This window comes from Rutidosis leptorrhynchoides, chromosome 10, assembly GCF_046630445.1.
Source record: "Rutidosis leptorrhynchoides isolate AG116_Rl617_1_P2 chromosome 10, CSIRO_AGI_Rlap_v1, whole genome shotgun sequence".
Lineage (NCBI taxonomy): Eukaryota > Viridiplantae > Streptophyta > Magnoliopsida > Asterales > Asteraceae > Rutidosis > Rutidosis leptorrhynchoides.
This window is the reverse complement of record NC_092342.1, coordinates 38,191,321-38,198,660: the sequence shown is the minus strand read 5'-3', so window position 1 is coordinate 38,198,660 and position 7,340 is coordinate 38,191,321. Positions and strand designations below refer to the sequence as shown.

Here is a 7,340-nt window from a genome sequence, read left to right as displayed (position 1 = left end):
GATCGATGTTTTAAAAATACGAATTTTATATTAAAGTTTGTAATAGATCGTGAATTCATTTTCTTTATTTCATGTATTGTTGTACATAGATCTAGTCACTTAACAACCGTCTAGTTGTAGTGATCGTCGTGTTTGATGTTTTGGCAAGTCATTGTAAGCCATACATCCTTTTGTATCTTTTCGCGCTTTATAATATCTTGCTTTTTAAAAAAAAAAAAGTTTGTAAGTTAAATGATAAGATTTTTCACATAATTAATGATCAAATTTGCCAAACTAACCAAGAAAGCATGCTAAGAACAGTTTGAATAATTAGAAATCAACATTTTAAATACAGATTTATACACTTTGACATGAGAATATTTTTTTATCACTTGTGCATTTCATTCTTGTGTAGGAGCCATGTTAAGCTTCTCCATATCGTTTCGATTTCATCGGATGTTCTGTAAGAAACGAAAAAAAAAACAAAACATGAGTTGATTGTAGATTGGTTGGAAAGGGGCTCGCACTAACGACTCCTCTTACAGCGCTACATGGGCATTGTATTTTCGTGTGTGTTTGGCTTTCCTTCACATTGTTTGAGATTGATTTGGTTTGCAAATAGATTACCATATATTTGCTTCTCATACGTTTACACGGATCGAGATAGCGTTGTCAAATAAAAAATTATCTTTGAATTTGTGTTTACCATCGTGGCATTACTTTAGATCACTTTATGCGAAGTAATTATGCGTAAAAAATATTTTAAAGGCATGATTTCCGATAGAATTGGTCAATGACATGAATACTTAGGTAATGTTTAACCTTTTGAAATGCGGTGGTCCAATTTTTTTTTTTTAATTATTGAGTGATGCAATACATTCATGGCATCATCAGTACTTGATTTATATTTATTTAATTTATAAATGCATTTTCTTATAAAAAAATAAATTTTCAACATACATATACGTTTCACAATGAAATTATTAATAACCCGCACCATATTTGCATTCGATCACAAAATACCTAGTAACACGGACTTGAAAATAAGTGAAACAATTATAACCTTCCACATAAACCCATCCACGTATAATTTTTAGGGTATTGATATTTTCAATTGTGATTTTGATAAATTTACTATGATCATACTTTATTAAAATGTATAATACAAGTACTACCTATTACATAAGAGTAATAAGTGCATTTATCAAATTTACAAGTGAATACTATCGTTAGTAATAATTTTATGATGATCAATTGTTTGGTCCTAAAGACCTCAACCATTTTGTCCTCAAACTCCCGTTTTTTACTTGGACGCCACGTTTGACCAAGTCAACACTATGTAAAACAAAAATGTAGTTTGATCCATTGACTATAAAGTTTGAAATTACTAAAATTATGCATAATCTATTAATTCACTTTTAACGGTTGATAAATGTTTTTTAGACTCTGCATTTATTAATGTTTATGAGTTAAAAATAAAAACTTTCACCATTTTTAATGAGGAGCCACATTAATTATGCGATTTTAAGTCAAAGATGAGTAGAAAGTGAGCACAAGTAGAGATTCTAGAAGCTACTCAGTTCTAATGACTCGATCCATAATATCGTGACGGCTAACTTTCACGCTAAAACTTACCTTTCTTAATTATCGCAATCGCAATAAACCATTAATTCTTAATCATCGCAATAAATCATTAATCAGAACTAATAACAAACTACTAGTTACAGAGCTTTATGTACAGGGTTATTAAATTAAAATAGTACAGTAGTAAATAAGGAAGAAAAACACAGAGGAGTACTCCGTATTTTATTTTATATAACAACTATAGAAACAAAAAAAAAATATATATATAAATAAATAGAAAAAATAAACAAATTAAGTTACAAAAATTCCACCGGAATGGTGTGACTCACCGGAAGAACTCCGGTCATCGGAATACGTCCATCGACATAGATAGACCCTTTCTTCTTTCCACCGGAATCCGCAAACTCGATTACGGATCCGCCGATCATTTTCAAAATCTTAATTTCAATATCAATCTTATCAATTTCACTCTCTGAATACAGCTCCATCTCTCCGACGGTATCCACCGGAGTTACAGTTGCCGGCGACGCAAAGCAACTTTTTCCGGCAGCTTTCTTTTTACCCACAAATACCCCATTTCCTACTTTTTTCATTGATTTCAAAATCATCTTAAAAATCCTAACTTTAATCTGTCCCCTCATTGGTCTGCTTTTCTTGATCACATCGTTTGCGTCAGCTTTCTTATGTTTTCCGGCAGCTTTCTTCTTACCCACAAAAACCCAATTTCCTAAATTTTTTGTTGTTTTCCAAATCTTCTTAAAAATCCTAACTTTAATCTGACCCCTTATTGGTCTTCCTTTCTTGATTACATCATTTCCGTCAACTTTCTTCTGTTTTCCGGCGAGCCCATTTGCTAATTTAGTTAATGACTTAGCAAACATTTCAAAGATTTGGATCTTAATCTGACCCCTTTTCGATTGAGTTTGTTTGATTGTAAATACAGACGACACCATTTTTGTGATGGAGATTGTGTGTGAATTTTGATTTTTGACGTGAATATAAAAGGGTCGGATCCTCAGAGTGTGGTTCGGGTTTCCAGCCCAAAAGCGCGTGTGTGTGTGCAAATGATGACTAGGCTTCGATCCGGACTGATGCAAGCTTGCCTTTCAAAAAAAATAAAAGTGAAATTAATTAATAGTGTGTTGGATTTAAGAAGTGAGTTCAAGCCAATATACACGTGTTACCAACGAAGTTGGTAGTTACTTTGCCGCCAAGTTTAGAGTGTAAAACAACATACTTGGCACTTTTTTGTTACACTTTTTTTTTTTGTTTTTTTTCCCGAAAAACATATTATTATAAATAAATAAAAAAAAGATCCGATTATCTAGAGCGTTACATGAAGTGATACAAATACAAATGTCACATCTGTTTGAAAGTAACTCTAATGTTCAACATGAATTTAAGTGAAATAACCCTATTACATTGACGGAACAACAACCACACTCGGGGAAACAGTAACCCGATACCCCGATACCATCAACCTACCAATAACAAGAAGCTACCGCTTCCGTGAGGAGTAACCGCCACCTAGACCACCGAATCCTAAAAAAGGTCCTCACCTGAACCGAAGTCTGTAACTGCGAACCTCAATCCACAAGCCCCACACCCAACCGCAGCATCACCAACCCCGTACATCTGTAACCAAACCACTTGCCGGGCAACCCAAGAACACCCGCCTCGAGACCACAACCAGAAAACCAGAACAGAACCCGTTGGCCAACAAATCCAAAAAAACCCCAAAACGTGATCTACTCTAAACCTTAACCTGTCAAAACCTTACCTAACGGAAGGTAGGGAAACAACCGAGATACCACTCTAGATCTTCAATTTTTGGCGCTTAACAACACTATAGTCACTAAGGTGGCAACAACACCGGACCGTATCCGAACCGATACCGGCGACGAGGAAGATGGAACGAGTGATAAAGGGACAAACAAATATTGTTGTAGATATCACGGACCTAGAGTACGCTATCCAACAAACCCCACACAAGCCGACAAAACACCACCACCAACAGCTCAACCGGACTTTTTTCGGCCAAGCTGCCGGAATACCGGCCTGACCACCCAAAAGACAGCATACCCTAAGGAGGCTACGGGGACGATGAAGTAAAAATCGCCATTTTCGAGAAATAAATATATGAAAGAAAAAAGACCACCGCGAGTAAAAGGCAAAGGTCGGAGAAAACATACCAAAAAACCGACTACTACACGGTGGAGCCACAGAACACTTCAGTGTTCGTATCCTGTGGTCCACCGTCGACTCTCCGAAAAAGCACTCCGGTAACATGAAGACCACACTCATAAACAAAGCACTAACTGAAAGGACCCGTCCTAATCCATCTGGAAGAATACATTACATTTGGTTACATCGTGAGGTACTGTGATGCCCCGGAAAATTTCGACTAATTTAAACCAATTCTCTATACGATTTATTATTTTGGCACGTTAAACAAAGTCTGTTAGATTGAGTCTCAAAATTTTAGAACTGTTCATATATATACAATTACCTTTGACTACTCTCGACGATTCTTGAACAATTATATGTATGTATATATGTATATGTACAAGTAAAAACGACTTTCCTACAGTAAAACACTATTTGCTACAGTGAAATCGTACTTTGCTACAGTGCTACAGTAAAATTGACTTGCTACAGTGAATTGCTACAGTAAAATTGACTTTGTACAGTGAATTGCTACAGTAGCACTATTTGATGTCGACGAACTAGAAACAAAACGCCATGCGATCGCATGGCAAAAACACTGAAAACTCATGCGATCGCATGAGCTACAGTAAATGAAAAAGTATTATAAATACGCCAGTTTGTTCGACGAGTTACTCACCCCAATTTCTTTTCTTCCTTCTGTAAACGATAAGATATTTATAATTTTAATATTATAATTTAAGTTTAATAATAATAAGGTATTTACGAGGGTATTTTAATTCGGGTTTCAAACCGTTTCAAGCTAAGGTAATATTGGGTATTGTTCGGGGTATTGTTCTAGAATCCAAGGCCAACCATACAGTCGTCTACCATCATTACGTCTACGCTATTTCCCTACAATATTGAATCACAATATTGAACTGTGAGTTATAGTCTCCCTTTTTAAATACTTTAAATATTTTTGGGCTGAGAATACATGCAATTTATTTTAAACGCGATAAGACACAAGTACATACTAAATTCTACACTGAGTTAAACCGAAAATCCCTTAGCTTTGGTAACTAGTAGCTGCCAGTACATAGGATATGGACTGGTGGGCGCGAATAATTGTATATGGATCCATAGGGCTTGACATCCCCGTCCGAGCTAGAGCGCTAGCCTTTTAACGGACGTATGTTATTTGAGTTTAAGACACGTTGGTTTGCGTGTAGTAAAACGAATGGGGTAATTATAACTATAGCGTTAGGTTTAGTTGCCAGGGTGCTCTGTTACGTAGAATCTATTAACTTTTGATGAAATCTTGTGGTCTATCTTTATATATGTTTATGACTCGAGCAATTAAACCTATAACTCACCAACATTCGTGTTGACTTTTTAGCATGTTTTATTCTCAGGTTCTTAGAATGCTTCCGCTGTGATGTGCTTGTTGCCTGCATGGAGTCTCTCATGCTTTGTACAAAGTTTATTGCATTCAAAATAAAACTGCGTTGTGTAATAAATAATTGGACTGTGATGTCAACCTGTAAATTAAAGACTTATGTATTTCGGGGTTTTGCTTATACCTAAGCACTTGCCCACATGTTTATAACTTTCTATGTTTAGAAAGTTACTTATTTTAATGAATGCAATATTTTATCAAAACGTATCATATAGAGGTCAAAACCTCACTGTGGAATCAATGATTAACGTGCCGCGTCAATAGCGATTTTGACGGGTCGTTACAGGTACTTGACCTCTATATGATACATTTTATTAACATTGCATTCGTTTTTAAAAGACAAACTTTCATTACATCGAAAGTTGACGGCATGTAAACCATTTCATAATATATCCAACTATAATTGACTTAATAATAATCTTGATGAACTCAACGACTCGAATGCAACGTCTTTTGAAATATGTCATGAATGACTCCAAGTAATATCTCTAAAATATGCAAATGCACAACGGAAGATTTCTTTCATACCTGAGAATAAACATGTTTTAAAGTGTCAACCAAAAGGTTGGTGAGTTCATTAGTTTATCATAATCAATCATTTCCATAATTTTAATAGACCACAAGATTTCATTTAATCAATAATCATACACTCGTAAGTGTTAAAAAATTCATTCGTATGGATTGAACACCTGATAACCGACATTAACAAAATTCATCTAGAATATCCCCATATATAAATATCGAAGTACTAAAGCAGTTCAAATTCTCTGACTGGGGCGTGTCAAAGCCCATAGATCTATCTTTAGGATTCGCGTCAATTGGTGACAATTATAATAAACACCAATTCTTAGGCTACCAAGTTCAACAAGGGCGATATTTGTGTCTATTTCGTAAAGCATTTATAAAAGCGCATGTATTCTCAGTCCCAAAAATATATATATTGCAAAATCATTTAAAAAGGGAGCAAATGAAACTCACTCTACAATATTTTGTAGTAAAAATATTCATACGACGATACTGAACAATGCAGGGTTGGCCTCGAATTCACGAACCTTAAAGAGTATTCCCTAAAAAATGCCTCTGACAAGGCTCGAATCCACAACCTCTCAAATAAACACACCCACGCTCAACCATTGAACTGCTCAACACTTTCTATTTTAATTTACACTCTTAATTCTCTTAACCAATGAATTCGGCCCAACTAAAAAGCCCATCGAATTACTTGTTTCACGGCCCAACAAACAACATGAACACTTTCGGCCCAATCAAGAAGAAATGAAGTCACGGCCTAAGTTAGAAAATAGGAATATGGCAGTCCTATTATCAATCCAAACCAATCTCGATTTAAAGTAAAGGGTTTTACATGCGTGGTATTTTAGAATCCAAGGAATTTGTCCAACTGCCCCCTCCACTATCCCTTTTTTTTTATGAGCATCAAATACTAAATATTATCATGTTTCATTCTTTCCCAACATCTTTGTCCATCACCAACACTTTTGTTTAAATAAGAAAAAGAAAAAAAATTAAGCACGACGGCAGTAGTAGGAACGATTAGGTTTCGAATATAAACAAAACTGGAAAGATTAGTAGCATAAACAACTTGATGTTGCAGCTAAAACAGAAACGTGAAAACAGTTGCAGCAGTATAAATAGGGTTGTTTAGGTTTGCTTAATTACGACAGAAAAAGTAAAAAAAAAAAAAATAGCAGCAGCAGATTAGGATTACAGTTCAAGTAGTTTTCTTTCGGAATAGAAGCAAACAGACGGAGTACAGTGGCGAACAGAACATCAATAAATTGCAGGTTTTATTAATGATTTGATGAAGGTGTTTGCAAGTTATGGTTGTAGTGGTGATCGATATGGTTTGCTTGACAGGAAATACATAAACAAGAGTAGTAGTAGCTGCAAACAGTGACCGAAGTTAGAGACGAAGTGGGTTTGTTAAAGATGGTGGTTGTGAACCGGAGAAGGTGATGACGATGAACCCAGAAAAAAAAAATACAAAAAATAGCAATTGTCATGATCTTGTTGATGATTTTCGAAAAAAAATAACTTACAGTCGTAAAAATTAATCAAAGCATGGTGTAGGTTTGTTTGAGAGTTCTCGAATGGTAGTATAATCAACAGCAGTAAGTAAATCTTGGGCGGGTCACGATGGTGTTGAGGTGTGTGG

General features: G+C 35.3%; 1 non-coding gene across 1 annotated transcript; it reads right to left on the bottom strand.

The window, feature by feature from the left end:
* Positions 1 to 353: 353 nt before the first annotated feature.
* Positions 354 to 451, bottom strand: LOC139873825 (U6 spliceosomal RNA). Its single transcript, XR_011767540.1, has one exon. It is a non-coding gene; the product is annotated as a U6 spliceosomal RNA (small nuclear RNA).
* Between the last annotated feature and the right edge of the window lie 6,889 nt (positions 452 to 7,340).